The following is a 14,402-nucleotide window of genomic DNA, read 5'->3' as shown; positions in this document are numbered from 1 at the left end:
TTACATTTACTTGAGTAATTTTTTGGGGTAACGAATACTTTTCGGAGTATATTTAAAGATGGGTACTTTATACTCTTACTTGAGTAAATTTTTGTGGAAAAATCTGTACTTTTACTTCGTTACTGTGGGCGACGCTCCTCTCGTTACTTTATCTTAATGCAATAAATGTTATAATGCTTCAGTTTATTCCAAACGCGCCGTCTACTTTTCTCTGGGCAGTGAGCGATGCCCATTCGCGAATGATTCATTCTTTTGAGTCAATTCTGTTCAAAGGCTTGATCAAACCAATTGGCAAACGAGTGAATTGGTTCATGAATCAGTTTGAATGAGTCGTTCAGTTCCCTGCCGCACGCGCTGAGCGTCTGAAGTGGTTCACTCGGAGTTGTAACGTTTAACATCAGCAGCGTTGAACTGCACTGAATTGAAATCTGCAAAGGTTATTATTTGCTAGCGATGGAGATCCTTATTAGATGAACACCGCGTGTGCTGTCTACTGTTTAACAGGTAATAACTTGGGCTACATTCGATTACAGTACACGATACCACTGTGACATTAGTTTGTTGTACGTGTGTGGCTTATAACAGAGGGGAGTCAAGTTGAATGCAGCTTCCAAAAGACAAAAAATAGCCGATTAAGATTTTATTAATTTTAATACAATCACACTGGTGCAAGTACGTTCAGCGAGTCATATTATCAGCTGCTAAATTCAGATCTGTGATTGCTTGCTGGCGCTTAGCCAGAGATAGATGCGTTTATACAGCGCTGCGTATTATAACAAATCACACATGATTCTTTTGAGCTTATTAAAGCATTGGCGAATTCTCTCGTCAGAAACAACAAAGTGCAGATGTGTGTACGAATCTTTAATTAAGATATTGATTTCACAGTGTTAGCAGTTTCAGTGATTTTAATGGGAGTTTCTGAGAGTGATTGAAATCTAGACTGTCAGTAAAATTATCTTTAATAATGTAAATGTTATTTGCTCTCTTTCTGAACAATGAAAGATTGATTAGTAGCAATATTTATATCACATTAACTTTCAATGTTAAATTCACATTTAATATAAAGTCAGTCGTATTAAAAATATGTTATGGCATGACACCTATATCTGTTACTTAAGTAAACAGACAGGGTTTTATAATAAATTACATAAATTGGAGTAAAGGCTGATGAAATATATACATTTATACACGCACACATACATTACATACATTTTATCTATATATCTAAATAAAAATAGGCTCAATACAGTATATATGACCCAAAGTAACTAGTAACTAACTACTTGAGTAGATTTTTTATCCGATACTCTTTTACTCTTACTCAAGTAACTATTCAAGACTAGTACTTTTACTTTTACTTGAGTAAATATTTCTAGAAGTACTTTTACTTTTACTTGAGTACAGCTTTTGGGTACTCTACCCACCTCTGCTTAAATGGGAGAATGAAAAAGATAAAGAGAGCATAAGTGTGATGGATGGATGGATGGATACGTAGATGGATGGAGGGCTGGAGGAAGAACGAGTGAAACAGCTGCTCTGACTGGAGCTCTTGCTGTAATTAGTGGGTATAATGAAGCTGACTGCCCGGAGAACTCCCCCAGCGATTCCTCAAGATCACTGAGACATGCTAGACAAGGATCTTCATAAAAAAAACAAAATGCACAAAGAAGCAAAACAGACCAACCAACCTATTATAAAACAGAGAAAGATGCTTGCCAGTGCCAAAGCCATATAAGGGCAAACTTTGTTCTTCTTACTCCATTCACTGGATAAAGTATTTACAAATTCTACCTAAATGTCAAAACATCCAAAGAAATATAGGTGGGGAAAAATCCTTTTTTTGAGTGTCAACATCTCAGAGTGTGTGCTCAAGCTATCAGAGACCACAGAGAGGCTGCATGCCTAAACACTTTTCCTTTGCATACTCTCCGGGGCACATTAATCACAACAAATACTTTCCACAAAAGGACATGCCTTCACAATTAGGTAAAACTGATTCTAATGACAGAAAAACATATGGGAGGTGGGCCATCCTGTATGAGGAACTGATTGGTTGGATTGTTTTTACCAAAGCGTTTGAAGAGTTGATATTTTGTCTTAACTGGCTAAATATTATGTGGAGTGTGTTAGCATTTAGAGGTCAAACCCTGCTACTTACAGCTTGGCTAGCTGAAGGGCATACTTCAGGGACAGGTGGCACTTCATAGCCTACAGTATGTGACAGATTTAGTGCCATTCCTTAAACATTTTCCTGGCTTTTGAGGTCTATGACATCCAATGTAATTTCACTACATTCTAGACTGAAATGTGATTTATTTTCACATACCATCGCAGAAGTAATGCGATTTAGTTTTGTACATGTGTAAATAATCATGATATTTTCATCTTTCTATCATTTTGTATACATTCTGTTGTGAATTCTTTTTTTTCTTTTTTTTCTTTGCTTATATACTACCATTTAGAAGAAATGGGGTTGGTAAATATTCTATAGTAATTATTTTTTTAGTAAATGCCCACCCGGCCAGGATACATATATAAGATCAATAATACAATAAAATGGTAATATTACAATTTAAAAAAAATGTTTGAATATATTTTAAAATGTAATTTATTTCTGTGATAGCAAAGCTGAATTGTCAGCAGCTACTACACCAGTCCTGTCATATTATGCTTCGGAAATCAGGACACATTTTCCCCACCATTCATTGATGCATAGAAAGTTTAAAAGAACAGCATTTATTTGAAATGAAATCTTTACTTTTGGTCGAATTATTGCATTTGTGCTTAATATAAGTATTAATTTCTTCTTCTTCTAAAAAAAAATTCTACTGATGCCAAACTTTTAAATAAAAGTGTACATAGGATTTCTATGTAGGTTTGTACTGGTTTTCATTTCAAATAGACAAGTCAAAGTCATCATATCTAATGTTGGGAAGAAAGACTATATATATATATATATATATATATATATATACAGTACAGAGTTTGGAAACATTACTATTTTTTATGTTTTTGAAAATTACTATTTTTAATGTTTTTGAAAGAAGTTTCTTCTGCTCATCAAGCCTGCATCAAAAATACAGAAAAAAATGTAATATTGTGATATATTATTGCAATTTAAAATAATTGTTTTTAAATTTATTTTACTTTAAATTATCATTTATTTCTGTGATGCAAAGCTGAATTTTTAGGATCATTATCACATGATCCTTTAGAAATCATTCTAATATGATGATTCATTATCAGAGTTGGAAACAGTTCTGCTGCTTAATATTTTTTCAGAACATGTGATACTTTTTTAGGATACTTTGATGAATAAAAAGTAAAAAAAAAAAAAAAAAGAAGCTATGTTTTTAAAATATAAATATTTTGTAATAACAATATACACTACTGGTCAGTAATTTGGGGTCAGTAATTTTTTTTTCTTTCTTTTTTTTTTTAAATAAAATCAATACTTTTATTCAGTAAGGATGTGTTAAATTGACAAAAAGTGATAGTAAAGAAAATATATTATTTATTTTTTTTAAATAAATGCAGTTCTTTTTCACCTTTTATTCATCAAATATATTAGACAGCAGAACTGTTTCCATCACTCATAATAAATCAGAATATTAGAATGATTTCTAAATGATCATGTGATAGACTGGATGTTACATGTGACACTGAAGGCTGGAGTAATGATGCTGAAAATTCAGCTTTGCATCACAGGAATAGTTTTTTTTAAGTATATTCAAATAGAAAACTATTGTTTGAAGTTTTAATAATATTTCACAATATTACTGTTTTTTCTGTATTTTTGATCAAATAAATGCAGGCTTGATGAGCAGAAGAAACTTCTGTTTCTGTATCGTATATATATATATATATATATATAATTATATATATATATATATATATATATATATATATATATATGTATATATATATATATATATATATAATCGCTATTGAATTTGGCTTTTGCTAAACTTTTTATCCAAAAGATTAAATTACTGAAACTCAAACTACAGAATTAAAAAACTATTCTAAATAGGATGCCGGTGTAAACAAAAACAAGTCATGCCTGCTCTCCCCAACCTCCCGAGACCAGAGATCCATCCAAGGTTATTATCACACTCCAAATGACTTTGCAGAGGTAATAAGGCATGTCAGTCTGACCAGCTGACAACCCTGGTTTTCACTCCCCACAATAATATCTATCAACACACCCACAGCACAGAGACAACACAATGTTACAATGTTCCAATATTGCTATATAGCTGTATTACATCTGCCCTGCTCCACTAGCTATTTGAAGTTAAAGTAATTTGTCCTGACACAATATATCCAGGTTTAGTGTGCAGAAAGAAAGAAAGAAAGAAAGAAAGAAAGAAAGAAAGAAAGAAAGAAAAAGAAAAGACCATAAATTACCAATATGCCGGGAATGAAAGGGATATGCAGTGGATTTATAAATTTTCCTCTTTGAGGATAAAATCTGTTGCACATGCATAAGATGGATCTCTGGCCTCATTTCTACTGAATATTCTACAAAAATCTCATTAGAGTGTGTTAATGCCAAACTAGGCTGACCAATAGTGAACTAAATCACTAAAGTCTGCACCACTATATTTAGTTTGTCATTTGCTGTTTGAAGAGGAAGGAGGTGGATTACCATTAGCATATAGACACATCTCTCTCTTGAAAACACTGAGAGAATACATAGCGCAAATCAGGAATTTGGCATCTCTTTCTCTCTTTATTCTTTTCTCTCAGTACAAATCACAAGGGATTGCATGGGTTGACATCAATTACTGTGCCGTGAACCCCCAGGTATCAGAGTAATTAGTTATTATTAAAGAAGCACTGTAGTGTATGTGATACAAGCACAAATCATTTAAACAGGGTGTCAGTGGCTGAAAACAGGCTGGCAAAATGTGAATGTAGAATTTATGCCAAATGTCAAAAAATGCTGAACACCCAGAAAATAACGAGGTCATCAGAGTTGGCACTTAAAGGAAATAAAAATAAAACAAAAACCTACATGGAGTAACCTAATTGTATGTGTTTATGCCCATATCTGTTAGTGTGTCACAGTATGTAAGATGCACACATTACGATACAAACTAATGATATACTAATACTAACTAATTGTGTCTCACTCCTGGATTTTGTAGGGTTAATTCTGTGAGTTCACCTACTCAAAGAAAATATGTTTACTTATATATGTTTATTAACAATCAAAATATTAAACTGAATTCATATTGAAAATATACAGAATAATGTACTGTTTATTACAATATATTGAAAAATAAATAAAGAATTGCAGATTTTCATGAATTGAAAAATTTACTTAAAAATATTGTAATGTATTTATATTCAATAATACACTTCATAATATACAAATGTAATTGTGACTATATATCGTACTGTGTGTGCATAATATTGTACTTTCTGTGCATAAATTTTAAAACACACACACACACAGTGAGTAAACAGATTTTTATTATATACCATCACACACATTAGTTTATTTATTTATCATTGCTTCGTTGTGCATGTTAATCATAAAATCATAAAAATGTGCTGCACAATCTTATAAACCAAGGACTTCAAAGTACAAGTGAAAATGTGTCTATGTACATTCTGATATTGAAAATATCAAATTGAAGTCAGCTCTGATGAAACAAAATTATATGGGAATATATTTGAAAATATAATGCAATATATTAAATCATTTTTCCATGTATGGGAAACTGCTATTTATATGTATGCATATTTATCAATATACTGCAATATATGGACCATTAATTACTAAATATCGATACATACAAAACATATACTGTAGCAGTGATAAAAAAATTTTTTTTTAAAACAAAAACAAATCTGCACTACACTTTTACATGTAACAGCTTTATTAAATAATTAATTAATTTCTCTTTACTGAGATGCATGGGTTTAAATAAAGCTGTATACTTATCTGACTTTATTGTTTGTATATAGTTATACATTTTATATATGAAACTGCATGGAGTGTTTCATAAAGTGTTAGGTCTATTTATCGAGGCGTACTATATGCAGACAATAAAGACCAATACTTTATGTTTGAAAGTGATGGCATAATCAATTAAAATTTGTCTTAAATCAAGTGCAGAAAATCCTGCAGTGCTAATATCCTGCCTCTTTATAAAAGGTGTTAAACTGGGATCTCAACTCAATATCAAACACATATAAACCTGTTAATCGTCAGTCCTTATATCATTAGAGGTGAGTGGTTGTAACAGAACACCATTTAATGTAGTGTAATTTTTAATGGTGCACTTGCAGAGTTCCATTGAACTGAACAGAGAGAAAAATTGTAAAACAGTTAATTTGCACATACACATGCAACAAAATAACTTGAGAGGTCTGTTTCAAAAGACACCAGAGAGCAGCAAGAATAGAAATGAATACCGACATAACAGTTGCAGAGGCTCTGCAGTGGATATGTTATACTATCTAACACAAACAGGGAAAGGAAAGAGGAAGGAAGGAGAGAGACCGATCTCCTATTCACTGCAATCAAATCGAGTCAAAGGGTTACTTATGCTGAGTTCATTTAAAATAGAGATCAACAAGTAATAATAATAACATAAATTGTGCCTTTACTCAAGACTTTCAGAAATCACAACACAAGGGCCAGTAAACAAAAAAGTTGATTTAAAGATGAAAGGTGACTTCACACAGACTTCACACATTTGTAAATGTGTAAATATGTTTTTATATAATGTAATGCATAATGTAAATTAAATATATTAAATATATTTCATCTTAAAATTAGGAATAAACTATTCAGCAATGAGGTAAGGAAAAGGTAAAAAAAAGACTGCTTATCATGTGAAGAATTTATATATATAATTCAACACACTAAATGCAATTTATATATACATATTTTAAGAATGTCTGCAATATCTGCAATAAATGAAATGGATATAAAGTAATAGATATCTATATTCCCTTATAAGTTGGTGCTGCCATTTTGTGGCATAATAGTTTGGGTGTGGTCTGGCTATATTAATAAGGGTTCAACATAATTCATGTAGGGTGAATAAAGTCTTGTAAATCATTGACTATTAATATATCAAAAACGTGAACAAGAAATCATCATAATACGGTGGATAAATTCTGTGAAATTCTGCTGAACTGTACATTAAAATCATTTATTGCCTAATAATGCTTTAAGTTGTGTTCTATCATACAAGCTCTCACTAACGTGTTTTAATAACAACATGTGCAGGAGCTCCATGACAGTGATCAGTTCTTAAAAGGGGCGATGTTGCACGCTGATCGTGTGTGTGTGTGTGTGTGTGTGTGTGTGTGTGTTTTAATGCATTAGATTTTATTGTAAGGAATGCACATTGCACTAAACTTGTAAATGTAACAATGATTTATTCGTGCAAGCCGCACAACTCCCAGCTGGCTACTACTTAACACACAATAAATCGCTGACCGTCGTCAAATCACTCTCCACCCAACCCCATTAAATAGCATTTCGATCACCAAATTCGCATTAAACTGCATAAAACCTGACGTATAAAATGGAAGTATTCGCTCCATAATTCATCCATACGAGAGCTATTGATCCGTACTGCACATTCAATTTCAATATAGCTACATGCAGCAAAATGAATGAAATGCGTTTCGATACAGAATTCACTAAATTGCCATAGCAAGAATGAATAGTACACAAGGAATGATGAATCTTACTGTCACAGTATGCAGATGTCTCCAGAAAGGACGTGTTAACACGATGCAGAATGCAGAGTGTCTCGCGATGTCATTCTCGGCCGTTGTAACTGCTGTGGCGCGCTGGTGCACAAACATTCCCTAAAGACGCCCCGAAAAACTTCTGTGGACAAGTAGTCTCTCTCTATATCTCTCTCTCTCCTTCTCTCTCTCTCCTTCTCTCTCTCTCCTTCTCTCTCTCCCCTTCTCTCTCTCTCCCTCTCTCTCTCTCTCCTTCTCTCTCTCTCCTTCTCTCTCTCTCTCTCTCTCTCTCCTTCTCTCTCTCTCTCTTTCTCAAAATGAACGAGGAAACAAACGTCTAATTAAGGCAATGAATGAAAAATACACGCATAAATACATAGAAAGCCAGGGTTTGAGTTAAGGGATGTGACGTGGAAGTAATTCGCCATTCTCTGTATTGTTGTAACACTATTATCCGCGCAGACTCACAATCCCTGATGTGCGCTGCGCATTTAGATGAACCCCTTTAACCCCCCCCCCCCCCCCATCTCTCTCTTTCTCTGCCTCTCCACGTTTTTTTATTTTTATTTTTAAGAAAGCTCTACTAATAAATGTAAAAAATCAGAGGTCAAAGGACCAAAGGTATTGGTAGATCTTTAAGATTCTTTTTTACTGCATAGGCCAAAAGTCAAAAGTCAAACACAAGTCGAGACGAGAACAGAATTAGTGTTCGCTTGACGAGGTAACCATAGCAACCTTTGCTGATCGCTGTTGATTTCTTTAGGATCTTTCGGGCGGTGGTTTGAATACAACAGTCTGTGCCATTATTTATCACACACACACACACACACACACACACACACACACACACACACACACACACACACACACACACATATATATATATATATATATATATATATATACACACATAATTTAGTATGTAGTATTTTAATATATAGTTATTACTCTGAAAAAAAAATCTGGTGTGAAAACAACTTTCAGAAAGTAAATTTCTAAATTAATTAACAGTATTTAACACACATTGAATTAAACGTTTAATTGACTAAAATATAACTGTTTTGAAATAAGTAGGTAACTCTAGTAGGCCGAATCTGTGTTTTATTTACTACTAGAAGTCAGTGTATTTTGTTTAAAAAGATCTTTATTTATGCAAAGACAACTTGCCTTGCTGTTGCACAAGACGAAACTCAACAAACTCTGCCCCTAAACTGATAGAAATAACTTTAAGTTATAAGTCTAAATCGACCCTCTAAATTTAATTGTATAATAGCCTACGCATTCTTGTCTGTAGAGACAATTCGTGGTTAAGAGTTAAAAAGCATGACTGTCATTGCATTATCCTCCGTTCTGTACACGCTTATCAGTGAGTTAAAGGATTTCACTATTCAGCTCATGCTTGACCCACATCCGGAGACAGCTGCGCTGCAGTACAGCTACTCCTGAAAACGCATCAGGACCCTGGACAGCGGCCGATGGAACGTTTCATCGATTATGTTACGTCACTCAGTGTTAGAAAAAAAGGCCATAGTTAGTCAAATTCCAAATATTTTAAACATTTTTGTATTTTTTTTTTATGGTGTGTATAAAATACACTCTAATGCAAGTCACTGTCAAATACTTAAATATTAAATAATCTAATCTGAATATTAAACATCTTCCAACTTAATTTTCAAGTTCAATTCAAAATGATAAAAAATTTGTTGAACAGATTGTAGACTAACATTGGCACTATAAAAATTTAAGATTTTCAATTTCAGTGACTTGTGTCATGTGTTAAATGAATGGCTATTGTGTTTTGCATGACTATTGATGTTTTGACAGAATTTCCTTTTCTTTTTCCTTTTTTTAAATCCTTTTATTTTCTTTTTTTTTGCGATTTGCCATAACTTTTATCATACCTTCCAAAACTTCTGTACTAAAGCAACTGCAAGAGATTGACTAATCACTAGCTGGCTGCTGTATAGGAGTGCAAGACAGAAGGGTACACATTTTCTCATGAAATATATAGTTGGAGACATAGAAGATGAGGAAGGAGTGCAAAGAACTTGGTTGTTTGTCTTTTGAGACATTTTCTTTCTATGCCATTTATGTGACTTATTGCACATCAACATTTTTGTCTGATCTTTCCTTTCCTACATAATTTTCTCACCAGGGTATTCTCTGCAGTGAATGGGTGCCGTCAGAATGAGCAAGGCTTGGAAGCAAGGGTTTTATTACAAGCACTCAGCTTTTTGCTTCTCAATATGTTAACTGATGGACTGGAGTCGTGATAATTACTTGTCGATTATTGTGATTTTATCATTTGTTTGAACTCTCATTCTGATGGCACCCATACACTACAGACACTGCATTGATTATAATGCTAAATTCACCCAATCTTTTCTGATAGAAAATATTAATCTACATCTTGAATGGGCATTTTCAAAAAATGTACATTTTGGTTGAACTATTTCTTCTTCTTCTTTTTCTGAGTTTTACTATCTGTTCCTCTCTCTCTCTCTCTCTCTCTCTCTCTCTCTCTCTCTCTCTCTCTCTTTTCTTCATTCAATGCCTCTCATTATTAGCTGCATAGATGCTTTCTGAAAATTGCGGCATTGTGGATATCACCCTATGATGCCTCATTGAAAGGTGGGAAATATTATGGCACTGTGTGTGGTTACCACAGTAACAGGCATTTTGGATGTGCAGAAACAGAGATAGCTCAGGAGTGTGGGAAAAAGAAAGGGGGAGACACAAGTGGTGTGTGTATATGAGTCTGTGAAATCTTTGAATGTATGAAAGCAATGAAGTAAAAAGAGAGTGCTGCTGGGTTCACAGAAAGCATGTTAAAGGATTTTGCCTTTATGACCCTGAAACAAACGAGAGTTCCTCTGTGTTAACACATTATGTTACATTACTTCATGGCTGTTATTTTTTTATGTGTGAGTCTCTTCTAGTTTAATAGCTAGTGGATAGAGTTCGTTCAAGCACTGTTTCTTGGCTTTCAAACAGCCGTAAGGCCCCTCAGGCTTTGAAGTTCACTCAGAATCCAAATGGATTTGAAGTGGACTCTTTGTCTTCAAGGCAATCGTAGAGAGTTGCAGTGGCCAAATGGCCCCTGTCTTATTGGTACCTTGTAAGATTCTCTTTCCCGGTTATTATAATGTCACTGTTAAACACTGTTGTGCTGTATGTTTGGATTTTGCTCTTAAAAGAAGATTTATGGTAATAAAAGAGTTTCTTTCATAAGTATATATTCTTAGATTTGAGTTGATGCGAGTAAATGATACAAATAAATGTCCACATATATTAATTACCACAGGGTTTCTGAAAAATGAATAAATACACAGAATATTCTAAAAATCGTTGTATCATCATTTGCATCGTCATATTTGCATCACAGAAATAATCAATGATGTTGGTCCAAAGGACTCCTATTCAGGTAAGCATCTGCAGTAAGAGTTATAAAGATGCATTGACATAACTGAACAGCAAAATTAAATTCATACAGTTTCAGTCATAACTGTTATAAAATAATTTTGTTTTACATATGTTAAAATTACTTCAATTTCATAAATTTTGCAGGGTGAATATAAATAGATTCATACGATTATATTTTATTATTAGTATTATCATAATTATCATAATAATTATAATAAATATTTTATCTGTACGCCTGTAGGTGGCGACAAGTGACAGTCTTTTGTCAGTATGTTCCGTTGCAGTCTGATTCACTTAACTGATTTGTTCAAAACACTGATTCATTTAAGAACAATAAAACTGGTGACTTTCATGAGTGAGTTATTGAATCATTCACTTAAAGAATCAGTTCAACCACACTGATTCATTCAAGAATTAATTACCACTATGTCTTCCAAGACATACAATGTTTGCATTGTTTGACTTTGATGCCGATTTTTAAGTATTTTTGTTGGTGGAGCAAAACTAAGTTTTGTGTAAAATTACTGGATATTTATTTCTTGATTATTGAATTGCTGTATTTAATGTCACATGTATTCATGCTGGTGGTCTGAATATCAACGTGGCTGTGATTTGCCTACACTAGCCTATTCTCTAGCTTTATTAAGAAACACAGTTATTCCTTTTTATGTTAAAAACAATATTCAAATAAAATTATTAAATGTTTGAGACTATCATTAGTAATAGGTATTTTGTTCTATAATAGACAAATGAGGATACTGAAAATAGGATTGATTGTTTTGTGTTAAAAATAGCAAGACAAGTAGCTTTGATGCTTTGTCTCCCATTGTCTGTCTTTGTTTTTTCTCCCTTTACTGTCACTTTGTATCCTCGCAGGATGAGTGTTCTAGTCAGAAAACAATGGCTTGTACATTGACTGATGTTTAGTGAGCCTCTGTGCAGCCAAGCTGAATTCTTCAGGTTTATAGAGAAACATAAAACATATATTTAAATGTATTTATGTGTGTTCCAAATAGAGAGAGAGAGAGAGAGAGAGAGAGAGAGAGAGATAAATCAGGTATCATTCTACCTCTGTATGTAGATGGAGGTAGCATAGGTGGAAAACCGTATGTAGCAGTGGAGAGAGACTGCTTATGTTTAAGCATGAAAAAGTATCATCTCCTTAGTTCTCTGAGACTATTGGTGTTGTCATGGAAACAGATTCCACCTTGAAGCTGAGTTGTGGATAGTGAAAAAAACGTAATGGTGGAAACTTGATTTTGCTAAGAGAGGTTTATAAATGATAAATATTAAAGTGCATAGATAAGGAATAGAAAGCAAAGAGGTATTTCTTATAGTGTGATGGACCTTATATAGAGATGATATATACTAATTAGTAAGAGGAGTGGAGCTATTGTTTAATGGTTGCTTCAAGTATTTTCTTTATTTTTCAGTCTCATTAAAACAGACAAAAATAAGGGGGAAAAATTGATCAAGTACACAACACGCCCTATTTTTGGCCCTGATTCTAGTTGGCAGGTTTGGCCCTACAAGGATAATATCATAAAGTTCAAAGTAACCTGAAAATACTAAAAAAGCCTGCCTTTCATTTATGACCTTACTCTTGTTTATTCTCTTACTTGGAGAAACTTGCCTGTGGGCTTCTGGAGCAGCTCCACTCAAAGAAAATCTCTATATGGGGTCCTTGTGGCACTCTGCCCCATCTCCTCAATTAAGTCTCTAAGAAGGAGACCAATGCACACAATACAGAGCCTGTCAGATTCATCTGAATATAAACATAGAGCAGAGTGGGAATGAATGCCTTCTGTTTTATCTTTCGAGTCATAATGATAATAAGATAAAACTTATAATGATAAAAAGGTGTAAATGTTAATGGAAAATAAATAAATATTTATACCGTGCACATCCCGCTCTTTTTTTTTACCCCTTTCTATATGTAAAACAAACAAATTTTGTTAATAATCTAAGCACTGAATAAAGAATTTGTTAAATATTATTTGTATTATTTGTAATATTCCTATCAGTATCAGCCCAAACAAATGCACATTTTGAAGTGCAATATAACTACATTTTGAAAGTAATGATTTAGTTTATTGTAATACTCACTAACTCACCCAACACACTCACTCACTCACTCAACTCACTCAACTCACTCACTCAGCCAACTCAATCACTCACTCACTCACTCACTCAACCAACTCCCTCACTCACTCACTTACTCAACTCACTCACTCACTGACTCACTCACTCACTCACTCACTCAACTCACTCAACTCACTCACTCAGCCAACTCAATCACTCACTCACTCACTGACTCACTCACTCACTCAACCAACTCAACCACGCACTCACTCACTCACTCACTCACTCACTCAACCAACTCCCTCACTCACTCAACCAACTCCCTCACTCACTCAACCAGCTCACTCACTCAACCAACTCCCTCACTCACTTACTCAACTCACTCACTCACTGAATCACTCACTCACTCAACCAACTCAACCACTCACTCACTCACTCAACCAACTCACTCACTCACTCACTCAACCAACTAACTCACTCACTCAATCAACTCCCTCACTCACTTACTCAACTCACTCACTCACTGACTCACCCACTCACTCAACCAACTCAACCACTCACTCACTCACTCACTCACTGACTCAATCACTCACTCACTCACTCAACCAACTCACTCAACTCACTCACTCACTCACTCAACTCACTCACTCACTCACTCACTCACTCACTCACTCAACCAACTAACTCACTCACTCAACCAACTCACTCACTCACTCAACCAACTCAACCACTCACTCAACTCACTCACTCACTGACTTACTCACTCACTCACTCACTCACTCACTCACTCACTCACTCAACTCACCTCACTCATTCACTCACTCACTAAACTCATTATCTCACTCACTCACTCGCTCACTCACTCACTCACTCACTTACTCAACTCACTCACTCACCCAACTCACTCACTCACTCACTCACTCACTCACTCAACTCACTCACTCACTCACTTACTCAACTCACTCACTCACCCAACTCACTCACTCAGTCACCCAACTCACTCACTCACTCACTCAAAAAAGTTTTTGTACAAATTTTGTTAATAATCTAAGCACTGAATAAAGAATTTGTTAAATATTATTTGTATTATTTGTAATATTCCTATCAGTATCAGCCCAAACAAATGCACATTTTGAAGTGCAATATAACTACATTTTGAAAGTAATGATTTA

Source organism: Carassius carassius, chromosome 10, assembly GCF_963082965.1.
Source record: "Carassius carassius chromosome 10, fCarCar2.1, whole genome shotgun sequence".
Classification (NCBI taxonomy): domain Eukaryota; kingdom Metazoa; phylum Chordata; class Actinopteri; order Cypriniformes; family Cyprinidae; genus Carassius; species Carassius carassius.
Note: the sequence above shows the minus strand (reverse complement) of the source record.